The sequence below is a fragment of the Hemiscyllium ocellatum genome, chromosome 24, assembly GCF_020745735.1.
Source record: "Hemiscyllium ocellatum isolate sHemOce1 chromosome 24, sHemOce1.pat.X.cur, whole genome shotgun sequence".
Classification (NCBI taxonomy): domain Eukaryota; kingdom Metazoa; phylum Chordata; class Chondrichthyes; order Orectolobiformes; family Hemiscylliidae; genus Hemiscyllium; species Hemiscyllium ocellatum.
In genome coordinates this window covers 38916888-38931635 of record NC_083424.1, presented here as the reverse complement: position 1 = coordinate 38931635, position 14748 = coordinate 38916888, and positions in this window count along the sequence as shown.

The window sequence follows — 14748 nt, the reverse complement described above, 5'->3', positions numbered from 1 at the left end:
CCAGACAGAATAATGTTTGTGTTGCTGAGTTCCTCTCGGTTAGAACATTAACTTTGCTGCCGAAGAGAGTTCTCTTTGTATTGGGCAATCATCCAACAATGCTAGTATCCCTGCTTTATAAACATGTTAATTGTAGTCCACTGGGTTGAAAAGCTCCCTGACGGTCCAACAGCCCCATTTTCTAGATTTACATGCCAAGAACAGTCTGAGTACAACCACAAGAGGCTGCTGAAATCAGGAATAAAATTACCACACAATGTGAAATCGACACTAAATGTTATATCTCATGGCCGTATCCTCTGCTGTTTACTGCTAGGCTGAGATTAATTATAATTTCAGTTGCTAATCTGTATTCAAACAAACATTCAAAACAACAATTTAGGAAGAACTTTTCGCAATAATGAAATTTATTCATTTTAAGGATTTTTTCTTATTTTGAAGCTATTGTTTGCATTCACAAGTTCATCTTTTAATTTCTAAAATCAACTATATAATAATTTGAATTAAGTAAACTAAGAGTTTAGTGCTTGGAAATTTGTTCAAATCATTTGAATACAGTAACAAATGTAAAATATTGGGAATATATTAGTATAAATTTGATTAGTTAAAATCAGAACTCAGTGCTAGCAGATTTTAAGTTGTGAACTGAAAAATGTGGAGCTGAATTTTCCTACAGTCATTTGTGGCTCTGGAGCTAGTGAACCTTAGCAGTATGTCTATTATGTCTGACTTGAAATTGGCAGTTTCCATAGTGTGATCTGGTGTGGGATGGCCAAAGGAACAGGATGCAAGAAAACCAGCAGGACCTAAGGGCCAAACCTCCGTCTAAAAGGAGAGATGAGTATTGCTGAGACACAAGGTGAGGGCTCCTCAAAATAATCATCCTGTAAAGGCTACAGAAGTTTCTGTAACCAAGATACGGGAGGGTGGCATCTGATGACTGGAAAGCTCCAACAATGAGATCCTTGAAGAGAAGCCCTAATTGTGGTGATTAGCTGCCTGTTTCCATGATGATAAATGCCAAATTGTATGGCAGCTTGTACGTTATAAGGGTGCAAGGGTACCAAAAGGTTTTATAGTGGAGTACCTCATGACATTAAATAAGTATGGGCGAACAGCTTAGAATCTTGAAAGAGTAAAGCCTAACATGCAATCCTTCATCTAGTCTCTGGAACAAGTAGCTTGTGATTAGTTGCTAACAAGTGATAAACTGCTTGTCCAATACAGAAGTTTCTTCTTGTTGGACAAATTTTCCTCTACATACTAGACCAAATAGACCCCAACTGTAGAAGCACATCTACCCCACTGTGAGGTGCGCACTTAGTTTAATGGCTTATACAATATGGTAGACGTGAACTGGACATCATTTAGCCGTCCTATACAACAACCTGTGCCTGGGAAACCTCTGGAGGCAGTAAAAAGTCCGAATGAAGATTTCTGCTATTTTCCTGATTACCCATTTCCAAACCTGCCTCCAAGAGGCAGGAGTATCTGGAAATGAATTCACATAGTGAAGTGGACAAAAAGTGACTGCTAATTTACTGTAACAGAGTCTGCATGTTACCTGCTTAATTTAGCAATATCAGAGCAACTTAACTAAAATTTGCACTATTTGGTTAGATTTCAACTTACGAAGGGTTAACAACTAGGGATACAGAAGCTTTTTAAAATGCTTAAATTGGCTACAGGATGGAATACCGAATGGGCCAGCCATTTCAGCCATCATAAACAGCTTACATCTGAATAATGCATCAGCTTTGAGACAATGTGAAGTCGATGAGCACATCAAAGAGTAATTTGCATCTTGATGCTGGCAATGGGTTTTCATTACACCTGGCAGGGGCTTAGTTGGACAGACGATGTAGGTGCTGTGACATTATTCAATTCATTCATATTTCATTTGAAATATACCAGTTTGTTTTTTCAGAGTCAGACTTGTTCATGAGGATACTTTTCAGTCAACCTAGAATGACAGAATTCAAGTAGCAACATGCAAAATTGTATGCCCTTTGGGGAATCCATTATGATCATTTTAAATTTGATATTGGGTTGTAAAAGTATTCCTAGTTCTAATGCATGTGAAACTCCATTAGGAGAAAAGTGGCATCAAATCCAGCAGCTTAATGCTGTCGACATTTTGAATTTATAAAAGTAGCACACCCCCTAATAATGACAGTCTTTAACGACTAACAATTTAGTATCTGGGAAATGTGACCCATGAATTGTAACAATGAAACTCCTTGTTTGTATACTGGATGCTGTGATGTCACTCTCACGCTCCTTCAATGCTTCCCTCTATGTTGTTTATAGCCTATATACCGTACACTCTCTGGTTTCTCCTTTTTTTAAAAGTTCAATTATGAGATGTGGACAGCTATGACTAGGCCAGCATTTATTACTCATCCCTAATTGCCCAGAAGGGAGTTAAGAGTGAACTACTTTGCTGTGGGTCTGGAGTCACATGTAGGCCAGACCATGGAAGGAAGACAGATTTCCTTCTACAAAGGGCAATTAGTGAACCAGATGAGTTTTCTTTTTTCAATAATCGACAATTCCACCATCTGTCACGGCAAGATTTGATCCTGGATCCTCAAAACATTAGCTGAGTTTCAGGGTTAATACCAATAACTCATTGCCTCCCCTAAATATGGGGTGCTTGGATTCTGGAATAAAGTAACCAAGCATTTGTTCCCCTTTGTTATATGTCAGAATATCAATAACTCATCACCCAGCTCACCAAACCAGAGCAAGACCAGGAACAATAACAGACTTCTTCCAATTAAGTATCGTAAAACTTTGTTCTCTGCTGTAAGTCCTTTTCCTAGCCACCAAATCAATCCAGGAAGCATATTTGAACCTGTAATGAACTTCTGAACACATATCTGCACCAAGAGCATCAATTTCCAACTCTGCAATATCACTCAACCTAATTCCTGCTTCAGCTCATCTGCTGCTGAAGTCTTCATGTTTGCCTTTCTTACCTCAAGAATTGATTATTCCAATGTAATCCCAGATAGTTACCTACATTTTACACTGTACAAGCCTGATGATATCTAAGTTTATTTTGTACATTTCTTTACTGAAATTCATCAATCATTCCTGTGCTTGCTGACTTAAATTGCCTCCCAGACAAGTAATGTCTTACTTTTAAAATTATCATCCTTATTTCAAAATACCTCCATGGCCTTGTCCATCACTGTCTCTGTAATTTTGGCCATCTGCTCTTAATAATGTCTTGAGTAATCAAAGTCAAAATTTGCTTTGTATTGCTCTGATGAAGCATCTTGGAAAATGTTATAATGTTAAGTTGCTTAATATATGTAACTTTTATTATTTCAAGAGATGTGTGCCTTTATTGCCCATCCCTAAATTGCCCTTGAAATTGTTGTGGTGAACACCTTCTTGAACTGCTGCATTTGTTGGTTTGCTATTAGGAAAGGAATTCTAGGATTTTCCCACCATGACAATTGCTATGATACGGGGTAAACCCCCTCTGTTAATTTTAAACCAGTAACACAGAAAAGATTTATCCCGTACAGTAATCTGTGAAAATTCGAGAGTCCAAGATCTAATTAAAGTAAAAAGTAACAACTTTATTTCTTAAAGTATAACAGAGAATAATTAACTAACAGCTATTTACAACTCCTTCCTCTAACCTATCTTTTACTTTCCCTTCTATAATATGAGTCTGATGAAACCCTCAATTAAGATTTACCAAAAATTCAATTTTCAAAACTAGGCAGCTGTCAAATCTTCTCTTTGTATCTTCGTCTGCAAGTTGTCTTCTTAGGACTTCTCTTTCACAGGTTGCTGATAGATAAGTATACCTTTAAGAGAGTTTTGTTTTGGGCAGTCTGTACATGTGGTGGCTTGGCAGTTTTCTCTCAACTGTTCAGGTTTTTGCGGTCTTATACCCCCAAAGCATCGGATTGTGTCATTGGCTTTTAACGTTGTCAATTTATTAAATTCAAACTTGATTGAAGTTTGTTATTTTTGGGGTATAATTTAAACTGACTGGCCAAATTTGAATTTGTTTTGTCATTTTCAGGCAACCCAGCTAATCTAGTTGTTAAACCAAATGTTACCTTATTCAGAATGCTTCTTGCTGTGTCAGATAGTTTTGCTAGTTTTGAAATCTCTTAAAGGTACACTACACCCACATCTTCGTAACACAATGAAGAAATACAGATATAGTTTTAAATCAGGCTAGTGAGTCACTTGGAGGGCAACATGAAGGTGTTGATGTTCCCATACATCTGCTGCCTTTGTTATTTAAGGTAGTAGATGAATTTGGAATATGCTGTCAAAGGAGGTAAGGCTTGGAAGGTATTGTTGAAGGAAAATCACAGGAGTGTAAGGTGCAATCTTGAGCATTCACTTTTAATTCTAAATTATTCATTTGGATTGCCCAGTTTAGAATCCACAGATTATTGCATATATTTACCTAATTAAAGTAATGTATCCACTTGCATTCTTGCCTATTTTGTAATTGTTTTCAAAAATAAAACAGCTCCTTAATCTACTGTAGCTAGATGATAATGTTCCCAATTTTTATTCTTAAAACTCCATATTAGCATCTCTGAATATCACCTTTCAAATTCTTCTCAGAAGGGAAGCACCCCTGATCTCCTGACAGCACAAAATCAATCAGTAATTTACTTTGATAGTCTCTCTAACTTGATCTCCAAGAAAAAAAACTTAATGGAATGAGCACAGATATGTTGTTGTGGTTCTGTTCGCCGAGCTGGGAGTTTTTGTTGCAAACGTTTCGTCCCCTTTCTAGGTGACATCTTCAGTGCTTGGGAGCCTCCTGTGAAGCGCTTCTGTGCTGATTCCTCTGGCATTTATACTGGTTTGAATCTGCTGCTTCCGGTTGTCAGTTGCTGTCCGCTGCAGTGGTTGGTATATAGGGTCTAGTTCGATGTGTCTGTTGATAGAATTCGTGGATGAGTGCCATGCCTCCAGGAATTCCCTGGCTGTTCTCTGTTTGGCCTGCCCTATAATAGTGGAGTTGTCCCAATCGAATTCGTGTTGTTTGTCATCTGAGTGTATGGCTACTAGGGATAACTGGTCGTGTCGTTTCGTGGCCAGTTGGTGTTCATGGATGCGGGTTGTTAGCTGTCTTCCTGTTTGTCCTATGTAGTGTTTTGTACAGATAACCAGGTCTGACCTACAAAGAATGAAACCGGACGAATTTGATTGGGACAACTCCACTATTATAGGGCAAGCCAAACAGAGAACAGCCACGGAATTCCTAGAGGCATGGCACTCATCCACGAATTCTATCAACCGACACATCAAACTAGACCCTATATACCGGCCACTGCAGCGGACAGCAACTGACAACCGGAAGTGGCAGATTCAAACCAGTATAAATGCCGGAGGAATCAGCACAGAAGCGCTTCACAGGAGGCTCCCAAGCACTGAAGATGTCACCTAGAAAGGGGACGAAACGTTTGCAACAAAAACTCCCAGCTCGGCGAACAGAACCACAACAACAAGCACCCGAGTTACAAATCTTCTCACAAACTTTGAGCACAGATATGTCTTATAATGGCAAAATAAACTCTCTGTTGTATGACATACTATCTCCATTAGAAACAAGGTGCTTCATACTTTAAATAGATGAGTGATTCAGTCAACCACTCTTAGCTCAATTGGCTGAATGGTTGGCTTGCAAAGCAGCGTGATACCAACAGCATGGGTTCAATCCCTCTGCTCCCTGAGAGGGGCTCTCCTTCTCAATCTCTCTCCTCCCCTCAACTTAGCTTGCAGGTTAAGTTACCACTTGTCTCTCTCTCTAATGAGAGAATAAGACTATGGTGATATGGAAACTTATGGCTATTTTTGGATTGCTATTGTCCTGATTATTCCAAGCAATTCTAATTAAAATTTAACCTTTCTGAATGGAATTCAACACCAGAAGGGTGACAACTTAGACACTCTACCTGATTTCCCTTTCTATTGAAGGAAAAGACATTTTTATAATTCTATCCAATCTTCAATCGCTGATTAACACATGCTAACATTGATGATACTGCACAATAAAAGGCATTCATAAAAATGAATACACCTATTTTAACATTTGCTTACACGTCAGAGATCAAATAAATTGTTGGTAAGTGAAATATAACTTATTTAATAAAATCAACATGAAATATTTCCTATCTCATAGTGTCATAGAGGTCTAAATCACAGAAAAAGCCATTTGCTCCATTGTATCTATACCAGTTAAAAATAACCACCTCACTGTTCTAAACCCAGTTTCCAGCACTTGGCCCATAGCCTTGTATGCTTTGGCATTGCATGTGTATATCTATATGTACCATATGAAACATTCTGTATTTTCTAAACTTGTCATTAATTATTTCCTAAATCCATAACTTGCACTGTAATTAATATTTATCAAGACACATTCTAAGCACGAGCTACATCTGCAGTGGTACTGCAAGATTGAACTTTCAGTAACTTACTGAAGAGTGCCATAGATGAAGCTTGAACAGACTCTGCCCACAGGCTCGTTCCACAATATAATGCTGTTAAAATACATAAATGAAGCTAAGGGAGAAACAGCTGAATCAGCTTACCAGCAGCTCAGTAGCAGAAGCATTTACAATTGTAAGAACCTAGGGATTGTAATAACCACTCCAATCTAATAGAAGTTCTTCAGTAAAGTAGAATTTACTGTCTATAGTCTTCTCAGCTGAAAGCGAGATTTAATGTTGGTAAGTTTTTTTTTCCAATATTTAAGGCATTCATCATAGGATAAACCAGTTAGATGAAGGCCTATTCTGTTTTCATACTAATCTAAAATATGTCTGTGGCATGAAACTTTAAGATTGATTTGTAGCTTTTCTGCTGGGAAAATTTCTCACCATTCACAGGTACTTGGCTCAACAGCCCACCCTCAATGAGGATGAGAGGATAAGATTTAGCCAGATATTTCCCAGTACCACATAAAACTAGCTGAACTCATGTTTTCTCAAAGCCCACTAAATGACAACCTGAAATAAATCACAACAGAAAGACTGGATTATAAATGTCATTGATAATTCTAGAACTAGAATGCTATTGGATGTCCTATGTCAGACCTTCCATTGCACTGAAAGGAGGTGATCATTTTGCAACTAATGAAGAAATTCTGAAGTTAATTAAACATGGCTGGAGGTTGTGAGTATTCCTAGGTATTGTGCCTAAACTTATTGCGAAGAGACAAATATTGTTTGATGTAGTATCATGTTGGAGTCACATGGAATGGAAGCGATTTGTTCGCAAATGTTACTCATGGTACTCATGATATTTTTACTGTTTGCAATTCTTTCAGCTGTGCTCTAGATAATGCTATCAATCAATAAGTAATTCTTGCAGAAGATAAACATCAATTGAACCATTTTAAAAAAAAATGTTCATTTACAAGATGTGGATTTCACTGTTGGGCCAGAGTATAGGGACAGAGTTTCAGGATTTTGACCCAGTGACAGTGAAGGATAGTGAGTAGCTTGTAGATTGTTATCCCATGTATCTTTTGCCCTATCATCTTAGATGGGTGTGTTTATGAATTTGGATGTTGCTGTTTAAAGAGCCTTAGTGAGTGATTGCAGTACATCTAATAGATGATACACACTGCTGCTGCTGTACTGTAATGGTGAAATGAATGAACTATGTGAATGTGATGCCAATCAAGTGGGCTACTTTGTCCTGGATAGTGTGGAATGTCTTGGGTGTTTCTAAAGCTGCATTCATCCAACAAGTAGGAAGCATTCTATCACATTCCTGATTTGTGCTTTGTAGATGGAGGACAGGCTTTGAGGAGTCAGAAGATCTGTGACTCTGCAGAATTCCCAGCCTCTGACCTGCTGTTGTAGCCATAGTATATGTATTGCTAATCTAGTTTGGTTTCTGGTCAATGGTAACTGCCAAGATTTTGTTTTTGGGAGATCCAGCAATAATATTCCATTCAATGTCAAGGACCAATGGCTAGACTTTCTTCTTGGAAATAGTCATTGCCTGGCACTTGTGTGGTGCCAAACATTACTTAGCATTTATCATTTGAATACTCAATATATTCCAGGTTTTGCTGCATTTGGGCATGGACTCCTTCAGTATCTGGGTATCATGAATGGTGTTGAATATTGTGAAATCATCAGCAACCATTCTCACTTCTGAAGTTACAAAGGAGGGAATGTTTTGTGCACCCAAATAGTCATTATTCTGAAGAAGGGTCGCTGAACAAAAATGTTAAACTGCTCTCTCCACAGATACAGACATACCTGCTGAGTTTTTCCAGCAATTTCTGTTTTTTCTTTGTATTAGACATTCATCCCTCTTGATCACTGACAATCTAACTCAAGACAATTGGACCTGTCCATATGCAGAAAGAATACCTTTGATGTTATGATCTTAGTGGAGACCAGCAATTTTCTTTTTTATCTAAAAATGTGAAAATCCCAGAATTTACCAACAGAATGAAACAACAAAGTTCACTGTTTAAAATAAAAGAACTTTACTCAACAAAATTCAAACAATATGAATATTAGTAACTGCACTTAATAGTTATTTTACAGTACAAGGAACACAGCTAAATCAAACTTCTTATCTCAAATTTTCATCTACACCATTTGACTTACTTTACCCAAAATCCTAAGTCACATAATTAACAGAAGTAGGAAGATGAACCATTGGTCTGAAAACTGTGCCAAAAATTCATATTAGGGTTGAGATTTCTTGAGCCTTTGATATTTAGCAATCGCATCTAACAACCCCATGATTGTTGATTTCCAATTCAATCTTCGTATTGCTGGTTTTTTTAAGTGTAGTCATCGAACTCTTCTGGTTCTAATGTTCTGCAACTCTGATGCCTCGCATTTAGGAACTGACTTTCTTCTTAGCTTGGCTATCCCAGAAGTTCAACTCACTGTTAGGAAGTCCTGCAACTATCAAGGAATTTAAAACCCTTTTACCCAATACAGATTTTCACCTGGATTACTTGGAACAGCCATATTATGCCCAACTTGTTCAAAACTGAATTGTTTGAAAATAAAACCACTTGCAGGGATCAATGTCCCCCAGTAATTAATTTCTCGCTTACCTTTTTCTGAACTAATGTTTATCTCCCTGACAAGTTCTTTGCAGAATCATTTACTGGAAGTAAGCGTTTCGTTTGACAATTAATCATATCTGAGGGAAACCTAGTTCTAAAATGATCCACTACTTCAACATAAAGTAAATGTTTCTCCCCAAAGCACATGAGCCATCACAACAAAAAGCAAACACTGTCTAAAAAGCCAAATCTACCCATAAATCCTTATGCTTACTTAACTGTCTTATCAACTTGTCCTTCCATTACGAGGATATGTGAATATGTACCATCAGGTAATTTGATATTTGCACCTCTTGAAAAGGTCCCTTTTTTTGTCCTTTTCATATTGTTTCTAAAATGTTTCACTCTATCCTTATCAACATTCAATTGCATCTGTCCATTTCAGCAGGTAGTCTAATTTCTCCAAAATCTGTTACTATGCTGCTCACTGGCTACGACATTGCCAAGTCATATGCTGATAAGATAAGCAATAGTCCTAACATGGACTCCTGGGAATTACATTGCCTATTTTTAACCTGACAAAGAATAAGCTATTTACCACTATTTTCTGTTTCCCATTCCTTAACTAACCATATATCTTAACATACCACATCCCTTTAATATCATGTGCTTCTGTTTACCAGTAAGTCTGCTGTAAGATGTGTACATTTTGAAAGTCCATGTACAGTCAGTGCATCAAATAACTCAATCAGGATAGTCAGATGGTTTGCCCTTAACAAATTTTTGTTGGTTGTTGAGTGTTTTCTTATATTTCCCTCAGTAAGAACTAATTTTGTGCTTGACAATGATTTCTGTTTATTTTCCACCAGTGGCATTAACTGATGAGTATGAAGTTACTGTGTATATTCCTCACCCTTTTACTGAACAGGGGTGTTACATTTGCAGTCCTCCAATGCTTTGGCACTGCTTTCATATCTAAGAAAGATTGAAAGATTGCGACCAGAGCTTCTGTTATCTCCACCCTTGCTTCGTTCAGCAATAGATGCATCCAATTTGTTCTGGGTGTCTGGTTAACATTGAGTGATACCAACCAATTTAGCCCCTCCTCTCTATTTTTATTTTATCTCCCCCTCAACTCTCTATGACATTAAATTCATCCATTTCCTTTTGTGAAAATTTTCCCAGTGTATAATCTTCACATTGTTTGTTGAGTATATGGTTACAAAGGTTGAGTAAAACGCTTTTACTTTATATAATACACATGCTAGGTCCAATTCCCTATTAGCTGTCATTCTGTCCTGTACAGTACGTTTTTACTGTTTATGTTTTCAGGTCTCTCTTAGTCCTTCAGAATTCTCAGGGTGAAACACAAGTGGCGTGCATATCTCCTCCATGCTTGCTGAGGCTTTTATTATGCATATAAATGTGCTTGTTAAGCAAAAAAACCTTTCTTTTTAACTCTTGAAATGTGGTCTTCTTGTTTCTGGCTTGGTGTTTTCATTTATCTTACTTAAATGGAAAAGAAACTAGACTGATTTAAATCAGTGCCACTAACTAGGCTACCTTAGTGTGTTTAAAAATGGCAAATTAAACAGAATACTGGCTTTTTAATGACTTATAATGTGATCTTTCTTACCTGCTTGTACAGTCACAAAACATAATAACATTTTAGCTGCTTTTTTTCAATAAACATTCTGAACCTGTAACTGAAAATATATCAGCCAACAGCTTTATCTGTGAATAGGAGGAAGAATTGGCCAGTCTGTCAAACAAATTGGATATAGATCTACCAGGAGAGCAGCAGAATCTACATAAGGAAGCATGCACTTGGGAGAGATTTTAATCCCCATTAATTTGAGAGATTTGTTTGTACATCAGGCGAACAATCTGCTCATTGTTGTTTGGTATGTGTCAGAGGGAATTTAATGGAAAGGTGTAAATTGTATTTTTCTCAGCTTCTAGGCAAACCAGCATTGAGCAAACTAGATTTAAGAACATCCGTGAGAGCAGGGACCGCAGCTGACACACTAATTAATAATTTTGATGAGCTGGGAGCCCTAGGCCCAGACCATCTTGACTTGCTGAGGTTATGTGAGTCTTAAGCTAGCATTCTTGTCACTCACATGAATATTGATTCCCTAAAGTAAGCATTATTTGGCAAAATTTTAAAATGATTGCGAGCCAAACATTTAAGTGAAGAAAAAATATAATTTAATTCAGAATCTCTTTGAGAGGATAGAGTTTTCTTTAAGTGGCTAACTTGTTAGCTTACAGTGTGAGTGCTTCCCTTCCCTTTTAATCTCTGCTCCTCCCTTTCAAATCTTACGTTATCAGTTCCTTTCATTCACCCCTCTGTAACTGCAAACTATCATCTTATTTCAAAACTCTCTTTTCTGTCTGAAGTCCTTGAATGTATTCTTCTTTGCAAAATCTGGCTGAAGGAATATAACTAAAACTATGCAAGTAATTTGTGAGCTCACATCTGCAGCATTGTATATAGGCTAGGTCCCCTTACTTGAGGATGGTTGTAGTCACAATGGGGTAGTTCAGAGGAGGTTCACCAGATTGATTCCACAATGAGGGATTTGTCTGATGAAGATAGATTGGGCAGTTTACACTTTTATTGCCTAGAGTTGGGAAGAATGGAGAAGGTTTATAAAAAATTAAAAGGGATTGACAAAATAGACATAGTGTGGATGTTTCCCATTGTGGGGCAATCTAGAATGAAAGGTCATAGTTTTAGGCTAAGAGGTGGCAGATTTAAAACAGAAATGAGGAGGGATTACTTCTCTCAAAAGGTTGTGAATCTGGGCAATTTACTGCATTGATTAGATTACTTACAGTGTGGAAACAGGCCCTTCGGCCCAACAAGTCCACACCGACCCGCCGAAGCGCAACCCACCCATACCCCTACATTTACGCCTTACCTAACACTACAGGCAATTTAGCATAGCCAATTCACCTGACCTGCACATCGTTAGACTGTGGGAGGAAACCAGAGCATCCGGAGGAAACCCACACAGACACGGGGAGAACATGCAAACTCCACACAGTCAGTCACCTGAGTCGAGAATTGAACCCGGGTCTCAGGCGCTGTGAGGCAGCAGTGCTAACCACTGTGCCACCATGCCGCCCACTATTTTTGAGGAGACACTATTATGGACTGGGATGGATGCCAGAACACTGAATAACTGTAAGAAGGAGATAGATGGTTTTTAAATTAGTAATGGATTGAAGAGTTATGGAGAGTGAGCCTAAAAGTGGGATTGAGGCTGAGGTGAAATTAACCACTATCATATCAAATTGCAGAGCAGGCTCAAGATGGGCTGAATTGCATGCTCCTGTTTCTAGTTCTTATATTTGAAATCTGAGTTCATCTTTCCCAAATGCCATTTTTGAATTCCTCCAAATTAGGTTTCTACCCTCGCCATAGTTTGAAAGTAGCTGTTGTTAATGTTACAAAGTAAATGCCAAAAGAACTGTAGATGCTGGCTATAAGAAACAAAAACAGAAAGTGTTGGAAAAGCTCAGCAGGTCTGGCAGCATCTGTGGAGACAATTCAGAGTTAACATTTTGGACCCATAATTATGACCTTGAAACTCCCTCAATTGATATCCTCTCATGAATTACCTCAATGACTGCTCCTGTTCTAGGCGAAAATGAGGACTGCAGATGCTGGAGATCAGTTCAAGATTAGAGTTGTAGGGGTGTAGATTTGCTCGCTGAGCTGTAGGTTTGATATCCAGACGTTTCATTACCTGGCTAGATAACATCATCAGTGGCGACCTCCAAGTGAAGCGAAGCTGTTGTTTCCTGCTTTTATTTATATGTTTATCCTGGATGGGGTTCCTGGTGGTGATGTCATTTCCTGTTTGTTTTATGAGGGGTTGATAGATGGCATCTAGATCTATGAGTTTGTTTATGGTGTTGTGGTTGGAGTGCCAGGCCTCTAGGAATTCTCTGGCATATCTTTGCTTAGCCTGTCCCATGATAGATGTGTTGTCCCAGTCGAAATGGTTGTTTTTTTCCCTCCGTGTGCAGGGCTATGAGGGAGAGAGGGTCGTGTCTTTTTGTGGCTAGCTGGTGTTTGTGTATTCTGGTGGCTAACTTTCTTCCTGTTTGCCCTATGTAGTGTTTGTGGCAATCCTTGCATGGAATTTTGTAGACAACATTGGTTTTGTCCATGGGTTATACTGGGTCTTTTAAGTTTTTTAGGTTTTGTTTGAGAGTGTTGGTGGGTTTGTGTGCTACTAGGATTCCGAGGGGTCTCAGTAGTCTGGCTGTCATTTCTGAAACTTCTTTGATGTATAGTAAGGTGGTTAGGGTTTCTGGCTGTGATTGGTCTGCTTGTCGTGGTTTGATCTTGAGGAATCTGCAGACTGTATTTTTTGTGTATCCGTTCTTCTTGAATATGTTGTATAGGTGGTTCTCCTCTGTTTTCCGAAGTTCGTCTGTGCTGCAGTGTGTGGTGGCTCGTTGGAATAGTGTTCTGATACAGCTTCGTTTGTGTGTGTTGGGATGGTTGCTGGTGTAGTTAAGTATTTGGTCAGTGTTTGTCAGTTTTCTGTATACGCAGGTTTGTAGTTCTCCGTTGTCCTTTCTTTCGACTGTGATGTTCAGGAATGTGAGTTTGTTGTTGGTTTCTTCCTTCTTGGTGAACTTTATGCCTGTGAGGGTGTTGATGTCAAGTGTCTCTATCTTGTTTTGTTTTGTGATGACAAAGGTGTAATCTACGTAGCGGACCCAGGTTTTATTTGTTTGATGGTTGGTAGGGCTGTTTGTTCTAGTCTTTGGATTACCACTTCTGCTATGAATCCTGATAGTGGAGATCCCACGGGTGTGCCGTTGGTTTGTTTGTAGATTATGTTGTTGAAGGTGAAGTGAGTGGTGAGGCACAGGTCCACGAGCTTCATGATGTTTTTGTTGGTAATGTGATTGATGGTGGTTGGGTGTGTTTGTGATGGTCTCTTCTAAAAGTGTCCTAAATGTTTCCCTTGCCAGGTTGATGTTGATGGAGGTGAACAGTGCTGTAATGTTGAATGAGATTATTGTTTCATCTTCCTCTATTTTGGTGTTTTTGATGATTTTTAGGAATTCCTGGGTGGAGTGGATGGAGTGCTGTGACTCTTCTACTAGGTACTTCAGTCTTGTGTGTAGTTCTTTGGCCAGTCTGTAAGTTGGTGTTCTGGGTAATGAGACTATGGGGCTGGGGAGGGGGGCGGGGCTTCTGGTTTCTGGATTTTTGGTAGTCCGTAGAATCGTGGGGTGTTTTGGAATTCCATCTTGTTTAATTGTCCGGAATTGTGTAATTTTCTTAGGATATATGTAACTTTATTTCCTAGTTGTGGAGTCGGGTCTAGCGTCACCTGTTGGTAGGTGTTGGTGTCAGTGAGTAGTGCATTGGCTTTCTCTATGTAGTCCCTTCCGTTCAGGATGGCTGTGAGCCGACCTTTGTCTGCAGGTAATATAACAATGTTTTTGTCTTTTTTGAGATTTTCTAGGGCTTTCTTTTCTTGTGCGTTCAGTTTGTTTCCTTCCCTCTTTTGGCTCAGAGTAGATGCAACTGTCTGTCTGATCGTTTGTTGTGTTTCTTCTGTGAGGTTGTTGTCCTTCAATGTGGTTTCTAATGCCGCTAGGAAACCCTTCTTGTCAGCGTCTCGGTAATTGAAATTTAGTCCTTTAACTAGTTCCCCTTTTTTCTGTATCTG